The 20,223-nt window shown below is 38.2% G+C and overlaps 1 protein-coding gene and 1 pseudogene across 3 annotated transcripts in view; one reads left to right on the top strand and one right to left on the bottom strand.

The window, feature by feature from the left end:
- The window catches only part of LOC140606470 (uncharacterized), a 64,942-nt pseudogene extending 56,669 nt beyond the window's left edge, over positions 1-8,273 (top strand).
- Positions 1-20,223, bottom strand: part of ANKFN1 (ankyrin repeat and fibronectin type III domain containing 1) — a 379,429-nt gene that overhangs the window by 98,996 nt on the left and 260,210 nt on the right. The gene's annotated exons all lie outside the window — the stretch shown is intronic.

Raw genomic sequence — 20,223 nt, forward strand, 5'->3', positions numbered from 1 at the left:
TCTTGATTATCACAGCTCTGCAATAAAGTCTTGGAATTGGGTAGACCAATTCCCTCCACCATATTCTGCTTTTTTAGAATTACTATAGCTGTTTTAATTCCTTTGCCTTTCAATATACACTCAAAAAAGCCTTGTCTATGTCTACAAAAAAATCATGCTTGCACTTTGATAGGTTACTTTGCAGGCTGTAGCATTCTGGGCTGACAATTCTCTTCTTTCAACTCTTGGAAAATATTGTGCCACTTTGGCTGAACTCCACAGTTTCTGATGAGAAATCTGCTATCATTTGAATTGTTTTTCTTCTGTGGGTCAGGTGTTGTTTTTCTCTTGTTGCATTCCAAAATTTTTTTCTTTGTCTTTAGTTTTTACACATTTGATGATTTTGTGTTTTGGTGTTCTTTTGGTTGATCCTGTTTGGGGTTTGCCTAGCTATTTGAATCTATTGGTTTCTGCCATTTTCAACAATCGGGACGTTTTTCAGCCATCATTTCTTTAAGTACTTTTCCAGTACCACCCTTTTCCTCCTCTCATCCTGCTACTCCTCTGACAGGAATGTTAGATCTTTTGTTATCATCCCTCTTGTCCTTAATGCTCAATATATTTTATATATATATATATATATTTTTTTTTTTTTAAGCCTGTTTTCTCTCTATTATTCACACTGGGTAATTTTTACTGTTCTGTCTTCTAGCTCACTGATTTTCTCCCCTCTCCCCCCTCCATGCCACTGTTAGACATATCCACTGAGACTTGGTGTTTCAGCTATTGTGTTTTTCAGTCGTACCATTTACATTTAGTTTTTCTTCATGCTTTCTCTCTCCTTGCTATGACTTCGTTACTTTGCTTAGGCATTTTATTTCTTCATGTGTTCCAAGCTTGCATGTAAAATTGCCTGTTGAAATGTCTTTATCATGTCTGTTGACTGGGTCAGAAAATTCTAACACCTCTTTCCCTATGGTTGGCCTCTGCTGATTGTCTTCTTTCACCCAGTTTGAGACTATCCTGGTTCTTGCTCTTGTGAATGATTTTCAACTGAAAGCCGGACATTTTCATATTTTATGAGACCCGTTCTGTCTTTTAAAATGTCTGTTTGAGCTGGCTTTTCAGAAAAATCACTCCAGTGTTTTTAGCTGTTTTTAATGGGAAGAATAGGGAAAGTTAGATCTCTTCCATCTTATAAATTCTTGTGTCTCTGAGTGAGATTTTAAGATTATTGAAATCCAGCTGTTTCTCTAGAATCTCATAGGATGGAGACACAAATTCTAAGATGTGGACTTAAAAAAAAAACCTCTTAAGAGCGTTTACCAAGAGCGTTTACCTTTTTGTATTTCTAAGTAACATGATCTCATGACTTCCTCCCATCCCCCAGCTATTAGTCATTTTTCATGCCTGTGGTCAAACCCAGTCTGAAAGGCGAGGACTCCACAGAATCCACTATGCTGATCATTCAGGGCCTGGTTACTTTTATAACCAGGAAGGTTGCCAATATGATACACTACCTCAAAATTTAGCTCCCTCTTTATTTTTCCCTGGTATAAGTATTTTTGAAGTAGATAACAGAAATGAAACCTTTTGCTAACCCAGTAATCTAGCCTTGGTATCTCTGATCCTCTCTTCTGTTTCTTTTTCATAAGATCTGTGAGTTGAATGTAGTTTTGGAGATAAAGAATTTGATTGATTGCTGTCTTCTTCCACCACTAGGAAAATATGAGAGTATTCCTGATGGGTCCACATAAAGGCTCCCATAATTTTCACAGGTGCCTTTATCTAATCCACTAGCAATTTACATCTATGATAATGCATAATAGGAACCCAGGTTTAACCAGATGTCTTGAAGAAAATAAATGGAGGGAATATAGTTAACAAACATACATGCGTGGGGAGATAAAACTCATAAAAATGTTACGATAATTTTCAGAAAGACATCCAGAATGTTGCAATGGGCCAACCAATATGTGGAATTTAAATTATGTACTATTTACGCTTTATAAAATGCTCTTCTAGAAAGTTCATATTGAAAATAGTAACTCTCATCACAGTCACTGAGGAAAGCATCTGGATATTTTGCTGAACTCTGGCTTGAAGATTATTCCAGCCTAAATTATGTCTGATACAGGCACAGGGAGTCAAAATGGTTTACAGTTACTATAGCCAATAGTTTTTCATAAGAGTGTTCTGTATTATTTCCTGTTTTACATTTAGTCCTCTGATACTTTGGCAGTTCTGAACTGCGACAGACTGGATTCTCCTTAAGTCAAGTTTATGGTTTAGAAGCCACCATCAAATACAAAGGATCTATTGATCATAAGCAAGCTCTGACCCATGACTAGGACGATAAAAGCCTGAACATGTGTTAATATAAATGGAAGTTTAGTAATGATGTTATGGGTATGCCTTTAGAGGAATATGTATCCTGGCTTCATCACTGACTAGCTTGGGCCACTTCTTAATTTTCCTCATCTAAAAAATGGAGTGGGGATCCCTGGGTGGCACAGCGGTTTAGTGCCTGCCTTTGGCCCAGCGCGTGATCCTGGAGACCCTGGATCGAGTCCCACGTCGGCCCCCGGTGCATGGAGCCTGCTTCTCCCTCTGCCTGTGTCTCTGCCATTCTCTCTCTCTCTCTGTGTGACTATCATAAATAAATAAAAAATTAAAAAAATAAATTCTAAAAAATGAAATGGATCGATCCTGCCTCATAAGATTGTTGAAAGCATTAAATGGGATAATGCATATAAACATACACTAGCTTGGCCATAGTAAGAGCTCAATAAATATTTCCAATTGTTACTTTGCTACCTCTTTTACTACATTTCTCACATAAACCAATCTAAGAATAGCACTTTGTTCAAAATGTCATGTTTGGTAGATTGTTTTTATCAGATACAAATTTTTATTACTCTAATAGAATAATTAAACCCGTTCTAGATTTCAAGCCCATGACCAGATTTAAAGGCAGATACTATTAGACACTTTTAATCCAACAAATGTTTATTTTTGGAACCATAGCTAGGGAATCATCCACATTTCCTCCCCCCTTTTTTTCCCTTGCCATGTTTATTTGGTTTTATGCAAACTTCTTGGGGGTAATTCAAATTAGCATCCATTACAGATCAATCTAGAAAAGGTTGGTTATTTATTGTTAGGCGGATACATGAACCTTGGCAGTTTCAGAAACCAGAGCTAAAGTGATCTTATAAAGTTCTAGCTAAATCAACATGGGGATGTGCTAGTCTCATGATGACTTTCATGAACTTACCTCTGAAATGCTAAGTATTTTCTCACTCAGAACCTCATTTTACCTCTATAACTTATACCAAAGATCACACTGTACCTGCTCTTAGCCTTGTAAGTCTTACAAAAGCCATTGGCCAAAAGCAATAAAATTTGACCTGACCTAATCCTGGAGTCACAATGGATAATGTGTGTATTTTTCATTCAGTAATTTAATGTGGAAATTAACTGCATGTGTCACATATTCCCCATCTTAAAGAGAGAGCTTTTCTGGTTCTAATGTTACACAAAAATTAAATATGTAAACACTCTTGTCATATAAGACTCCTTACTTTCCTGATAGCTTAAATAAGCACTACAAAAGACTCCTTTGGAGAAATTTATTTCATGGAGTTTGGGAGCCTGCTGCATGAAATTCACCCACTATGGTCACAGAAATGATGGCCAAAGATATTTTTTTCTGGCTCCCTGAAAGATCTGAAGTAATTTTCCCACTTTGGCTGACTGCATTATTCTCTCCTATTTGTCAATATTGGAAAAACCACTGTGGACATTGACAGAAAAATTCTGTTCTCTTTCTCTTAGATGTATTCTTGAATCTCTCTACTCCTGCACATGGGATACAAAGTGTCTCTCGACCTGGCCTGTTTCTATAAAGAGCATTCCTTCCTAAGGACTCTTCTTACAAGTCTCTTTCCTTTGCTTTTTCTTCTCTTGACCCATTCTGTTCTCCCTGTATCCCATGAAATTTGTATTTTTTATTTTGATCTTGTTATTAAATTTAATGTTTTGAATAGGTCCACATGGTTCAAAAATCAAAAGGTATAATCGGTGATTCAGCAGTAAATCTCTCTCAGGCCCCTCTGTGTGTTCCCAGTTCCCAGATTTGCTCCCCCCACCAGGCATCCACTGTTCTTGGTGTTTTATGTATCTTTCCAGGTTTCTTTATTCACACGCAATCAGACATGAATATAGGCCCCCCCACACACACCATTTTACATAACAGGAAGCACATTATATGTACTCTTCCAAATGTTTTTTTTTTAAGATTTATTTATTTATTCATTCAGAGAGAGCGAGAGAGAGGCAGAGACACAGGCAGAGGGAGAAGCAGGCTCCATGCAGGGAGCCCGACGTGGGACTCGATCCCGGGTCTCCAGGATCACAACCCGGGGCCGCAGGCGGCGCTAAACTGCTGTGCCACCGGGGCTGCCCCCCAAATGTTTTTTTAAAACTTACTTTATCTTGGAGATCTTTCCATATAAATACATAATAAGATTCCACGTTCTGTCCTCTGGCTTCTGTATATGGATGTGTGTGATAATTTATTTAACCAGTCTTCTATTGATAGATTTTCTGTATTTTGCCCTTATAAACCTCATGTGATGCAGTTTACTCTGACAAACTATGCTGGTATGAATAACCTTGTGCATAATAATTCATTTTATAAATCCCTAAGCATATCTGCAGGATAAATACTCCTAATAAGAATTGCTGGGTCAAAGGTTATTTGCATTTGTATTTATGATAGATACTGCCAAACTGCTTTCCATAATGATCCTAAAAATGTTTTCTTCTATCAGCATTATATGAAAGTAACAGTGTCCTCAACTCTAATCTACAGAGTGTATATTAAAACTTTTGAATTTTTGCCCTTCTGAAAGGTCAAGATTGATATCTCAGGTTTGTTTTAAGTTGCATTCTTTTATAATGGGAGAATTTGAACTTCTCTTTATATGCTTAGGAGCCATCTGTTTCTTTAAGAACCATCCTTCCCTCATTTTTTTTCTTATAGATTTCAAAAGCTATTTATATATTAGAAAGATGAGTCTATGCCTATTGTATAAAATGGTGTCTTTTTTATGTTGCTTATGGTTGTTTCTGCTGAAGATGCTTTTACAAATGAAGTTGAATTTACTCTAGTTCTTGAATTGTGATGAAGGCCTTTCCTACTCTAGTCAGAAAGGATTTCTTCCAGTTTTTTTCCAGAACTTTTATTATTTCATTTTTACATTGAAATCTGATCCCTTTATAATTTGTGTTGCAGTAAACCATGAGACGTGAGTCCAATTACATTTTCTTTTCCTGTCCAGTAGTCTTCTTATTGAACTTTACATCTTTCCCCTGCTTATATGTGATACTACTTTTATCTTACACTAAATTCCTGCATTTACAGCTACCTATAGTAGAAGCTTCCCTTCTAATCCATTGGCTTATCATGTACCAGTATGGCACTGTTGAGTTATTCTGGCTTTATAATATATTAGGATCATGACCTTTATGGTGACCTAGTAATAATGGTGATAGCATCATCTTAAATATATATATAGCACACTGTAATTTACAAAGCATTTTCACTTACACTACCTCATTTGTTTTGATCCCTATGATGTCACATGCAGCAGCTGAGACTGGTACTTCTGTCCTCATTTCATACATAGAGCCCAGAGGATATGAAGTGTTTGCCCAACATCTGAAGCCCAGGGGAGATGAACTGTTTGCCCAAGATCACCAACAAAACTAGTAGGTGGCAGAGTGATGACTTGCCTCTTCTGTCTTTCCTAATCCAGGATTCTGCTTTTCAGAATGTCTAAGATATTCTCTGAATGTTTCTTCCTCAGAGAGCTCATTCATTCCCAGAGATTATCTCTGTGCTACAGAGTTCTAAGTCCTATGCAGGACCTTCAGCTTCATCTAACCTTCTGTGGATTAAGGAAGGGACAAAATTATGAAATCATAGAATGCCAGAGCAGAAGTAGACCCGAGAGAGATCATAGACTAGCCTAGTCATCTTATGGAAAACAAAAAAACAAACAAACCCAAAAAACAAAAAACTCCAAAGCTCAGAGAAGTTGTGACCTTTGTGTCCAAGATTATACAGTTTCTAAGAAATCAGGGCTAAGTCAGAACTCAAAAATAGTTCTTCCCATATGGTTTAATAACAAAGAGAAAGAGGGAAATGTTATATGTACTTTACTGAAACGAATCATCTCTATGTTTATAAGTACCTCCAGGGCCAGAAATGAGACTGAATTCATTCATCCATTCAATTCATTCAACAAATAATTATGTGCCATGTGTCAGGCACTATGCTTGTCATTGGGTTTATGATGGTGAACCAAATAGGCATGGTCCCTGCCTTCATGGAAAATATAGTCTAGAAAGAGAAACAGACACCAAGCAAGTAATTTATGGGTAAAGATGTAATTACAAACTAGGAAAATGACTTATAAGGGAAACATACATGGTGCTCTGAAAGAATGCAACAGGAAGATATAATTATTTTGTCTTCAGAGTCTGGGAAACTTCCCATTGCTCTCTATACCCCCAACTCCAGCCTGCCATGCGGTCCCTGCAGCATGTCTGTGGAGACCTCTAAGATTCCATGGATCAGTTTGAAAATCAATGATCCTGTCCTATTCCCTCATTTCTTCAGAGAATAGAACTGAGGTTCAAAGAGGAGATGTGACTTACCCAAAAAGGTCACCTAGCTAGTTAGAGCAGAACCAAAGGATAACAACCTCCTGATTTTCTGGCTAGGGCTCCTTCCACTGTATAAATAAATGTCCTCTTAATGCAGACCCATACTCTACTACCAAAGTTTGCAGTGATACCACTCTTCATAAGTCACAGACTCCCAGAAGACTGTAGCACTTTGACTTAGTTTAGACCATGCCATAATCAGCACACTGCATTGAACAGACAAATCAAGATTTGACAGACACTTCCAATGAATCTAAGTATTTTCTAGAAAATAGTTTAATTTTTCTTGAGTGGTTCATCAGTTATTGTACTGAAGAATAAGCTGAACTGGCCTAAACTGAGAGCACATTTTTAGAATTTAAACTACTTTGTAGGATAGCCTAAATTCTCTTTGTCAAAGGGCAACTTTTCTTTGGCAATGAACGGTTTGACCTAAGTTCTTTCGATAAATTGTTTCTATCCACCAGTGTAATCCTCAGCACACATGTCAGAAGTAGAAGTGATTGGTCCACATGGAAAATGGTAGCACTGGCTGTGTCCCAGCTGTCTGGGCTGCTAGGTTGGTGTGGGACACAGCTGGGATGGTCCATGTCGAGTGGTGTCCACAGCAAGGAGGGCTCAGCTCGCATGTGGAAGGCCCTCACCTACTTCATAGCACGTCCTGGCGTGGGAGTGAGCATGCTGAACGTCTTTCTGAAGTCACATCATGGAGAACATCAAGTTCATTGCTTACCCCTATTTCCACATCAGGTTCAAGCCCTTTCCCTGGGGAGATGATAATCATAGTTTATTCCATAGCTCTCATGTGAATCCACTTCCAACCAGCTATGAAAATGAATAAAGAGAGTCTGGACCACTACCCAGTGGAGATCATAGCACAGGTTTGGACCTTGACTCTGCACACAGACCAGAAAAGTATATAGGAACTTAAGCTCGCCTTCCTTACTTGTATCATACTGGTGACCAGTATGCTGATTTTCCATCCCTTTGCTTGTGGCAGGAGATGGCTTATAAATAACTTAGATTGGTTTGTGAAAATAAATAAGTAAATAAATAAATAAAAGATGTAGAAGTGGCTGATTAGAAGAGCTACAACCCCATGTGTTTAGATTTGGTTAATGTGTATGCAGTCAGTACTTCCTGGGTGTTACGTGCTCACAGTTCATGGGTGTGTCCCCATTTAACACCTAGGACAGCGGAATTAGTTAGGGGTGATTGGTCTTAACTCACTTAAGTGCTGTTTCTCATTAAAATTAGGGTACCTTGACTCATTGACTCATTATGCTTCCCCTCAATTTTATTTTTCTTTAATTTGGGGATGAGTGGAGTGATAGAATTGGAGAATTTTGACATTATTTTCCATGTCCACATTTAGCTATTTACAACTATGTGACTGGAAATGATAGAACAGTCAATACTGGTTTTAAAACGGGGTCGGGGTTGGAATTTAGTAGAACTCTCCTTTAAAGAAACATTCCAGAATGCAGGAAATGCCCTAAATACAGAGATGTTCATAGAAGCAGTATTTACAACAGTGAAACAACTGGGAGCAACTTGAATAGGCAAAAAAAAAAAAAAAAAAAAAAAAAGGTAAAATGCATACTGACGTATTCCATGCAACATGAATGGATTAAAACAACACTTCAAAGCAAAGGTCATAACGGGGATGTGAAGTAGAAGAGATGGCAGTACAGCATAGTCACTATGAGTAGGGGCTCCAGGATGCTGCCTGAGGTTAAATTGGACTTTTGCATGGCTGGAGGACCTCAGCAAGTTCCTCTGTTTACCTTCAGTTCCTCATTCATGAGGAGAGGATAAACTGTACCTATTCCAAAGAGCTGTGTGAGGTTTAGAAGAAACAATACTTGTAAAGCCTTGACCCAAAGCCTGGCATGTGCTATGGGCTTGACATATGTTCACTGTTATTAAATATATGGTCTCAACTTATTAAGGGGTCAAAAAATACCAAAAGTTCCTTTGAAGACTAGATTTCTTTGGGCTCCAGGGTTGAGGGTGAGTGATTTGTTTCTTTATTTATAATTTCTTTTCTTTGCAATGTCCTATAATTGTTATATGTCCTTTCCATTTGCCCCTCACCCTCTTTTCACCAGTAAAAACTTTGACCATTACTGACCTGCTCTGTGTCTCCAGGAGACTGATCCCTATGGACTGCATTACCCAGGACCTCTAGCCCATGGCCTTCTAGTGGAGTTCAGCCAGTGCCTGGAGCTGGTGATGGGTGTATCCTTTCACATAGCAACTCCTGACCAGTGCCCCCACCCCAGCTTTTACCTCTCTCCCTTCAAGTGTAGGGGTGATAAGAGCTTTCCATTTTAGCTAGCCTTGGGTGCCTTGCTATCCCTTGTCCATTCATGAACCCTGCTCACCTCTCTGTAAATAATCCCTTCATTAACATTGCTTCAAAATTCAAGCTGAGTATCCTTTTTTTTTTTTTTTTTTCCTGCCAGGACTCCGGCTGGTACAAGAAGCACACATTATTTTTATAATTGGGGAAACTTCATTTAAGAAGCACAAATGGCCACCCCTCCTCCTACCTCCCAAAAGGAAGTACTCCTCACGGAGTGGAGAGGCCCCTTAGCTTCCAGACTTGAGGGTGATTATTTTTGTTTCATTTTTCAGCCCTCACATGAAATTAGGCTTCAGGCTAGAACACCTATTTCTTAGAAAAACACACTTTCTCTTAGAGAGAAATTCTAGAAAGCAGTCGCGGGCTATTGACAAACTATAATGCTGCAAAGGGATCTGGCCAAAAAGGAATCAAGAGGAAAATCTCCAAGGGGAGAAGGTGGCCCGGAAGTGGCTCATCACCTGCAGTGCCAGCTGTGCTCCCAGTTGAGCAGTCATGGACAGAGCTGTGCCTTGAGTAAAGACCTGCCTCTGTGGCCACTGGAAACTCACCAGCCCCTGTGGCGTCTGGGCTCAGCAACTGCCAGGCTCCCAGGGGGTAAGTGATACAGTTTGTTCAGTCCGGGGGTGTGGATGGCAGCACGAGGTGGTGATGGGGCTGGTTGGGGGGGTTGGGAAGGGGGCTTGGCTCGTCACCATGCACTGCTCCACTGTTAAATCTCGATTGGCAGGCTGACTTTCCCCAGGAGAAAGTGTGGGGAGGAATCTCACAGTTGCATGGCAATAAAGAGCTGCCTGGTGGGCCTCCTTCTTCGCCAAGAAGCTTCGTGGCTCCAAAGTTCCAGAGGGGTGTGTGAAGGGGAGGAGGAGAAATAAGCCACCCTACTCAGTACTGATGTGATCACCTTTGTAGAAACTTTCCAATGGCAAGTATGTTGAAGACAGTGAGCTTGCGGGGGCCAGCAGGGTACAGAAGGATGAAACTGAAGGTGGGGGTTGGGGCAGGGGGGGTGTGGATCCAAGAAGAGAACCATGGATAACTTATAAAGGAAAGGGATGAGAGGTGAGGCTCAGTAAAAGATGATGTTGGACAAAGTCTCAACACTTTGGGTCTTTTTTTTTTTTTTTTTTTTAACACTTTGGGTTTTACTCTCTTTATACTCTGAAGTGAATTCTTATGTTGGTGAGCCCTCTTTCCTCCATAACTTCTAAGCCTCATAAAAAGAGGGTCTGTGTTTATGTGTTCATGTGACTCAAAATGAATTCACTGAATACTTAAACATACATATATAAATATATAAATATATAAACATATATATGTTTATATATTTATAAATATATATTTATTTATATATACACATATATACACACATATATATAGCACTTTTCCAAGTTCCAGGGCTACAGAGATGAACAAAACATCCCTGCTCACATAAGATTTACAGTCTGATGGGAGGGACCCATATTAAAAACATGACCACACATTCACAGCCTAGCTGCAAGTAAGAATGGGCTAGCAGCTCTTGAAAATTATCTATGGTTGGGTCTCTACCATACAAAGACTCAGATTTGTTGGCCTTGGAAGGGGCCCTGGCAGGGATCCTAAAGGTGATTCTAGTGATCAGCTTTGAGAATTCTAAATATGCTCATGATTCCATTAAACATTATTCCCATGAAACATGCAATGAGAGTCAAATAAAACTTAGAAAATAATTTACTAGATATATTAGAGACTAAAAAGTTATAATAAACTCCAAGTTCTATAATAAACATATTTTAAAAATATACCACAAAAATAGATGTTTGTAATTTGTGAATAGTTTTTGGAAAGGCATGATAGAAATTATTAGGCATTATTTATATTAAGTACTTAGAAATGCTTCTCTGAAGAAATGACTTTTAATAAAGAACTGATCAATGGACAGAGAATAGGAGGTGCAGTGTTCTAGGCAGAGGGATCAGCATGTTCAAAGGTTCTGTGATGGGATCAATGCTTTTAGAAGAGAAAGGTGGTTAATGCTACTGCAATGTAGGAGGTGAAGCAAAAAAAAAAAAAAAAAAAAAAGACAACATTTTTGCCTTCAAGGAACTTGTACCTTACGGAAAAACTCACATATTCCAAAAACTCCTCTATTACTCTATGGATCTATGATTTTCCAAATATAACAGGAAGAAGAAATCACTGTCAGTAATAATCCTTCACTAGCTGATATAAAAACCCAGTTTCATGTTTGTCCCTAGGTAACATACATAACTTTTTGAAACAGCATAAATGCTTTCATAAGTATGTTGGCTTGGGGTAATATTAGTATTAGGTCATGTTTACTGAGCATTCAGGCTGGGTAGGAAGGGAGAAGTGACTTGGATATTGAATTAAAATGCCAAACTGACAGACATGCCTGTCTACCATTTTTCTCTCCAAATCCTTTAAAAGGAAAACAAAGTATAGTGTTTAAAAATATATCTATTATCAAGAAAACAAAAAAGTGAGCCATATATATATATACCCATTTTCCTTCTCATTTGCTCCTTAATCCCTAGCAACCACTAATCTGTTCTCTATTTCTATAATTTAGTTATTTCAGGAGTGTTATATAAATGGAATAATATGCTATGTAGCCTTTATGGATTGGCATTTTCACTCAGCATAATTCTTTAGAGATTCATCCAGGCTGTTGTGTGTATTGATAAGTTTTCCTTTTCATTGCTGAGTATTATTCCATGGTATGAATATATTACAGTTGGCTTAACCATTCACCAAATTGGAGGTCACCTGACTTGTTTCCAGTTTTTGGTTAGTAATAGATAAAGCTGCTATAAACAGTTTTGAACAGATTTTTATATGAACATGAGTTTTCATTTTTCTGGGATAAATGCCCACCAGTTGGTAGGACATATGGTTCTTGCATGTTTCTTTTTAAAATAAATTGTTAAACTGTTTTTCAGAGTGCCGGTCCCACCAGCAATGTATGAGTGATCTGATGTGTCTGCATCCTTTCCTTTTGGTATTGTCACTATTTTCAGTTTTTTTGCTACTCTGATAGGCATGTAGCAATATTTCATTGTGTGTGTGTGTGTTTTTAAAAGACTTCTTTATTTTAGAGAGAGAGAGGAAAGAGTAGGGAGAGGCAGAGGGAGAGGGAGAGACAAAATCTCAAGCAGAGTCCCCACTGAGCAAGGAGTCCAACTCAGGGCTCAATCCCATGACCTGAACTGAAACCAAGAATCAGAGGCTTAACTGAGCCATCTAGGCACCTCTTTCATTGTGGTTTTAATTTACATTTGCTTAATGCAAACCCGGTGAGTTATTATTATATAGTGGAACATGAGTAGATAGTAGTTGAGAAAAGTTAGGTACTACTCTTGGAAAAATAGGTACTACTCTAAAAGGATTATTTGAAACAAAGTTTGACTATGTTAAGGGCAAGTAGGGTAGAAAAAAGAGGCAATCAGATTTGAGGAAAGTATATAGGTAAGAAGATGCAATCATAGTATACTATTTGACTTTATAATGTCAGAACTTATACACTCAGTATAGCGAGAAAACAAAAAAGTGAGCGATATATATACCCATTTTCCTTCTCATTTGCTCCTTAATCCCTAGCAGCCACTAATCTGTTCTCTATTTCTATAATTTTGTTATTTTGGGAGTGTTATGTAAATGGAATAATATGCTATGTAGCCTTTATGGATTGGCATTTTCACTCAGAACTAAGATTCAAGTTGATTAGGAAGACACACAGTGGCCACACATAATGACTCCTCCCAAAGAATATAGGAAGGAAGGGGTTAAAGCATAGCTTCACAGTGGAGAAACCAGACAAACCCACCTCAGCTAGGTGAACAAGGTCAATATCAACAGTGATGAGTCATTTTGGGAAGATGTACTCTTGATATGATGGGATGGAAATGGCTAAAATTTTACATCTGTGTAAAGTTTTGTGTCTTCTGTCCCCCCCAGTGTGATCATGAAGAAAAACATCAGTCACACCCAATAGAGGGACACTCTACAAATAGCTGCATAGTCTTCCTTCAAAATTGTCAGGGTCATCAAAAACAAGGAAAGTCTGAGAAACTGTCAGCCAGAAGAACCCAAGGAGACATAGTAACTAAATGTCATGTGGGGTTTTGGATGGGGTCCTGAGACAAAAAAGACATTAGGGGCACCTGGATGGCTCAGTCAGTTGAATATCCAACTCTTGATTTCGGCTTGGGTCATTGTCTCTCTCTCTCCCCTTCTGCCCCTCTGCTCATACACACACTCTATCATGCTCCTTCTCAAATAAATAAATAATATCTTATAAAAAAGACATCAGGTACAAACCAAGGTTATTTGAATAAAGTAAGGATTTTAGTTAACAATAACAACAACAACTAGAAATGTATACACATAATAATATAAACATTGTTGACTTAACTAAAAATGGAAATAATTATGTAGAGAGAATAAGGAACTGCAGATGAGTGTCATATTATGAGAGAATTGAATTCTTTTTTGCTATAATTGCATACCTAAGACCTACAATTGCTGTATCAAGAAAGAGCCATAGAAGCATATTAATTATAGTAGACCGGTAATTATAAGAACTAGAGGAATTAAAACCGGCTGGCTCTGAAGAGAAGAGTGGGAAGAATGGAGCAAATAATTTTTTTTTATTATAAGCCTTTGGTACAAATTTGTTTTTTAATCCCATTCTTAGATCACTTTGGACAAAAATAAAAATAAAAGGTGTATATAAAAAAGACACGTGCAGTGTAAGTTTACTATATACTCTTCATAAGAGATGTGTCTCAAATATCATGGGAAGGATGCAAATAGGAAGATAGAAAGGCAACAGGCAAATGAAAACCAAGAAGGTACTGTTGATTACAGACAAAATAGAAGTTGAAGGAAACAGCATTAAGCAAGACAAATAAAGCAGCTTCTCAGAGATCAAAGATCAAAGGGACAAACACTATAGTAAAAGGCAGGGATTTAAACAACACATACACATTCACACTTTATACTCAGTGGAGTTTACACATTCTTTTCAAACACTAACGATGGTACCTATACACTGATTTACTGGTTAGCTACAAATAAGAGTTTTAAAATGGCTCAACAGCATACAAAGTACATTAAATTTTTTTTTTACTATGGTAAAATTAGAAAATAACATTAAAAATATAGCAAAAAATATGGTCAGAAATTTAAAATGGCTTGCCTAAAAACTCCATTTAAAGTGGAAATGATAAATAATTTATAAATAAACAATGATTATAGCATCTTGCTTTAGACTTTTTGGATATGGACAAAATGATAGGGAAAAATTTATAGCCTTAAATATATGGATTAGAAAACAAGAAAAATAAAGGAATAAAAACGTAAGTTTTCAAGTTAAAAAAAACTGGGAAAGAAAGAGTAAAGTAAACCAACAGAAAGTAGCAGGAATTGGCAACTCTAAAGCTAGAAATCAATAAAATAGAAGATACACAGGAAGTAGGTTTTATGAATGAAAAAAGTTAATTCTTCAAACAAACCAGTAAAATAGACAAATGTTCAACAATGCTAAAAGGGCACGAATAACATGGCTTTTGAAATACTAAAGGGACCAAGGTCACCGGAGATTTAAAAACTATGTTCAATGCTATATAATTTGTCATAATCCACATGAGAGTTCATTCATGATAGCCATAAAACTTGTAAAATATATCTCACATGAAACTTATCAGTAGATGTAGAAGACCCACATAGAGAAAATTATGAAACTTTCCTGAATACATAAGATTCAAGTTGATTAGGAAGACATGTCTTCTCTCTTTCACCATACACAAAGATAAACTCAAAATGGATGAAAGATCTAAATGTGAGACAAGATTCCATCAAAATCCTAGAGAAGAACACAGGCAACACCCTTTTTGAACTCGGCCATAGTAACTTCTTGCAAGATACATCCACGAAGGCAAAAGAAACAAAAGCAAAAATGAACTATTGGGACTTCATCAAGATAAGAAGCTTTTGCACAGCAAAGGATACAGTCAACAAAACTCAAAGACAACCTACAGAATGGGAGAAGATATTTGCAAATGACATATCAGATAAAGGGCTAGTTTCCAAGATCTATAAAGAACTTATTAAACTCAACACCAAAGAAACAAACAATCCAATCATGAAATGGGCAAAAGACATGAACAGAAATCTCACAGAGGAAGACATAGACATGGCCAACATGCACATGAGAAAATGCTCTGCATCACTTGCCATCAGGGAAATACAAATCAAAACCACAATGAGATACCACCTCACACCAGTGAGAATGGGGAAAATTAACAAGGCAGGAAACAACAAATGTTGGAGAGGATGCGGAGAAAAGGGAACCCTCTTACACTGTTGGTGGGAATGTGAACTGGTGCAGCCACTCTGGAAAACTGTGTGGAGGTTCCTCAAACAGTTAAAAATATACCTGCCCTACGACCCAGCAATTGCACTGTTGGGGATTTACCCCAAAGATACAAATGCAATGAAACGCCGGGACACCTGCACCCCGATGTTTATAGCAGCGATGGCCACGATAGCCAAACTGTGGAAGGAGCCTCGGTGTCCAACGAAAGATGAATGGATAAAGAAGATGTGGTTTATGTATACAATGGAATATTACTCAGCTATTAGAAATGACAAATACCCACCATTTGCTTCAACGTGGATGGAACTGGAGGGTATTATGCTGAGTGAAGTAAGTCAGTCGGAGAAGGACAAACATTATATGTTCTCATTCATTTGGGGAATATAAATAATAGTGAAAGGGAATATAAGAGAAGGGAGAAGAAATGTGTGGGAAATATCAGAAAGGGAGACAGAGCGTAAAGACTGCTAACTCTGGGAAACGAACTAGGGGTGGTAGAAGGGGAGGAGGGTGGGGGGTGGGAGTGAATGGGTGACGGGCACTGGGGGTTATTCTGTATGTTAGTAAATTGAACACCAATAAAAAATAAATTAAAAAAAATAAAAAAATAAAAAAAAATAAAAATAAAAAAACAAAAAAAAAAAAAGGAAGACATGTCTTGGATGGAAAGGTTCTCCAAATTTATTTAGGAATTTGATGCACTAATACACCTTTGAAAATTACTTGACAAACCCATTCTAAAGTTCACTTGGAAGAGAACATGTGTGCAAACAACTGAGACATTTTGAAAAAGATTACCATTGGGAGGGACTTGCCCTACCAGATGTTAAAATATACTATAGAGGGAACCCTGGGTGGCACAGCGGTTTAGCGCCTGCCTTTGGCCCAGGGCGCGATCCTGGAGACCCGGGATCGAATCCCACATCGGGCTCCCGGTGCATGGAGCCTGCTTCTCCCTCTGCCTGTGTCTCTGCCTCTCTCTCTCTCTCTCTCTCTCTCTCTCTCTCTCTCTCTCACTATATAAATATAAAATAAATAAATAAAAATTAAAAAAATAAGCTAAGCAAATCTTAAAAAAAATATATATATACTATAGAGGTACTATATGGTGTGAAAATTAATAAAAGAAAACACCATTTAATATGGATTGGGGAGGCCAGCAGGGGGAGCTCTTACACCCTATCATTCCTTGTCAATATTGTGAGCGGGCGCGCGCGCGCGCGCGCGCGCACACACACACACACACACACACCGCCCCCCACGAAGAGATTTACCTTGAAAGTCCATAGTACTTGAGCTACTTTCCTACCCCAGCAGAAGGAAGGTTTTTCTCTTGCCTCAGCAACAGCGCAGCCAATCAGAGATGTCACAACTCAGCCAATGAAAAACCACTACACTTCAAACTCCCAGTTTCCTCCAGTGGACTTTTGTTTGTAATAGCCCCACCCGATTGCCCCCCTTTCCTCTGTGAAAGGTGTTCTTTGTTCTCTGGACTTGTAGCTTGCTTATTCCAATTTGCAGCTCTCTACTGTTGTTAAATAAACTCATTTTTACTAGTCATTTCACTAGTAAGGGTTCTTTGCTATTTTTTTGGTGGTTTTATATTTAAGGTTAACATTGGATGTAGACAGGTGAGACAAAGAAATGGGAAGGCATAAATTTTTCCACTTCTAGTTAACAATGTCAAAAGAAAATACTGTCCCAAGTAAAACAGAGACACATACAAGGATTGCAATATTAAACAATAGGCAAAAAAATGGAGACAACCTATGTCTATCAGTGGGAGAACAGTTAGATAAATTATGGCACCTCTAGCTAGGTAATAGGAATACTGTACAGCTATTAAAAAGAAAGACGATCCAAACATACTGACATAGATACATTTGATTTATCCGATATATTGCTGAATTAAAAATAAATCTAGTTGTAGGATTAGGCGGTGTGAAAGTTTTATAGTGGAGTACACAAACCTATACATCTGTGTGCTTATACATGTGGATACATGCATCAGGAAAGGATTTGTAAGAACATACATTGAACACATAACAGATTAACTTAGTGACAGGGATGGGATATTGGGGGAAGGGTAAATCTTTGTCTTTTATATAACCTGTACTGTATCATTTGAGAGTTAAAAAACTTCCTAAATGAAGAAAATGCAAAAAGGCTCTGACTTACAACATACTGTACTGGAGAAAGGTTTAGAGGTGGTTCATAAGATGGTAAAAGAGTAAACTGGCTGGATCCTGACAGCTCAGCAACCAGTGGAGGAATTGAGAATGGATTTATCTATAAAGCCTGTGGCAGCTTAGAAGAAAGAACACGAGTAGTGTTGCCATTCTCTTGCTCTCACTGGACCTGCTGTTTTTCCTCATAATATATTTAGCTGCTGAACTTATTTCCATATTTTTATTTTTACTTGCAGGCAAAAAATGTTAATCCACTGAGTTTCCTGTCCCCTGGACATATCTTCTGCCTCTCCTAGTTGCTTCTCATCTGTAAATTTCTGGCTTCACTCCTGCTCAAACAAGCTAACTAAAGTTATAAATCCTTCTGTTTTATGAAATTGAATAACTTCAATTTAGTGATGAAGGTAGCTACCACATGCTTATAGGATCATACTAATTCTTCAATTAATTAAACATGGAAAATAATTATAGTTTCTAATGCAATGTACTTTTTTCTCTTTCCAATTATAAGGTGTAGGAAGGAAAAAAGTAATATCAATATGAAGCAGTGTGCACCAAGCCCCATGAAGTCAAGTTTTCTTAAGTCTTGTGAAAAGCTGGTCCAAATTATCAAGTCATGGTCAAGTTTACACTATTATTATTGTCAGTTATCAACCCCGAGGGTTTTCATGGACAAATAGTGGACTCTCCTTCCTAGAAGCTGTGGTGCCCCCTGACATCTCTCTGGAATTCTTTGGCTTCCTTTCTTTCTGGGAAAGAAGTTGGAGGTGGTGGTTGGCAGAAGTACCGCCTGGCCTTTGCAGGAGCAGATACACTACCAGCTCCTGATGAAAGGTCCTGGCAAAGAAATGCTTTTCGATTTTTTTTTTTTTTTTTTTTTTGAGAATGCCATCAAATGAGCAGTTAGTTTGCTATTACAAGCCTTTCTAGGAAGGAATTAGGGTGATGGTTTCTAATCTGTTAGAGAACAAGGTGAGAAGAGATGGGGAAGGCACCATCCAAACCAGCATACTGCCCACACCCTCTGGAGCAGCTACTATATCATCTCATCATTGGCAAACCAAAAGATGATGATGTCAAGCCCTGCTTTTTTAAAAAAAGAAAAGAATCCACTGTGTGGATGGAAAATGGATGCTGCACTGCATCTGTCAGAGGACATTTTCCTTTCCATTCTCAGCCTGGAAAAGAGCAGCAAAATCACTTTTGAAAATGTTCTCTGCTTTAGGACTGCAGAGAAATAACATCCTCTGCAACATGGGTGCTTCAGGCAGGTTACCCAAGGCGGGGAGGAGAAAATGCGGAATAAAATTCTGGCAATTGTCCAAAGCATCAAAGCACTTGAAATAAGTCTGGTTTGGTTCTGTAAGCCATGGAAATTGATGAAATGGGACCAAAAGACACAAGTGCTCTTTGAATCAAAGGAGGAAACACCTAGAATCAGACAGTTGCTCTCTTAGCCTCGTTTTCCCACATTTAGGGGAGATGCAAGCAGAAAACTCCAGTGAGTCTTACTCAAAACTGTTTCTGGGTTTTAAAGTGAAATGTATGCTTTTAATGTCCAAGCTGTGATGGCAATCAGCCTGGTGCATGGCCCCTGGGCCTGAAGAGGGCTTATAAAGAGATGCTCTTTAAAAAATTTCCGGATATCAACAAACACTTAAAAAAAAAAATACTGGAACATGTTGATGAGTTGAGTGTACACACGTGACAAAGATAGATTCAGATTTTCTGTCAAACACAGGCCTCAGTGTGAAGGGGGAGAACATCCAGTTGTCAAAATAGGCTTGAGGTTTTGTGAACCCAGAAATTCTGGAGAGCAGTATGAGATGTTTTCCAAAGCCCTAACTGTAGAGTTAAGCCTTTCCTCTAAGCAATTAGATAATTGACATTTCATTCTGTGGATTTTTTGATTGTTTCTTCTTTTTTAAAGCAAACAAAATAATTAGCCTTGTTTCAGAGTAATTTTGCTAATATTTCCATAATTAAATAATTACTTCAGCTCTGAATTAAAAACTGTCCTGCTCTCTGGGTACAGTAAGCTGCCAGCTGTTTTAAATAACCCTTGAGAGTGGTCAGGTTAAGGACTCAATTTATGACCTTATAAATTAACACAAGGAAACCTACTCCATAATGCAACAGACAATTCTATTTATAATGCTTAATTAATCCCCTCCAGTCATTACCAGAACCCACTTGTGGCTTTCATTTCAACTTCACCCAAACATAAGTCTCCTGAGATGAGACATGTTCATATGTGGATGCTGATAGAATTTGCTGGCATTCTGGTCAAGTATTAAATAGCTGAGGGTCTGGATAAATTAGCTCCCGATAGCTCACTAATCAAATGTAGGGAGAAAAATGTCAAGTTTGGCAGCACTGATGAAACACTGAGCTGGAGAGATGTAGAGAGAGGAGAATGTCCGAGTCTGACACTGCCTGCAAACACTGGCTCTGAATTTCAGGAAGTCTTGGCAGAGCAGACAACCAGGAGAAAGTATCAGGACTGTATCACAGGATGGCTGTGGGAGGCCATCCTGGGTGGCTTCACTTGTCTTTTGTCACTAGTACCC

Source organism: Canis lupus, chromosome 16, assembly GCF_048164855.1.
Source record: "Canis lupus baileyi chromosome 16, mCanLup2.hap1, whole genome shotgun sequence".
NCBI classification, from domain to species: Eukaryota; Metazoa; Chordata; class Mammalia; order Carnivora; family Canidae; genus Canis; species Canis lupus.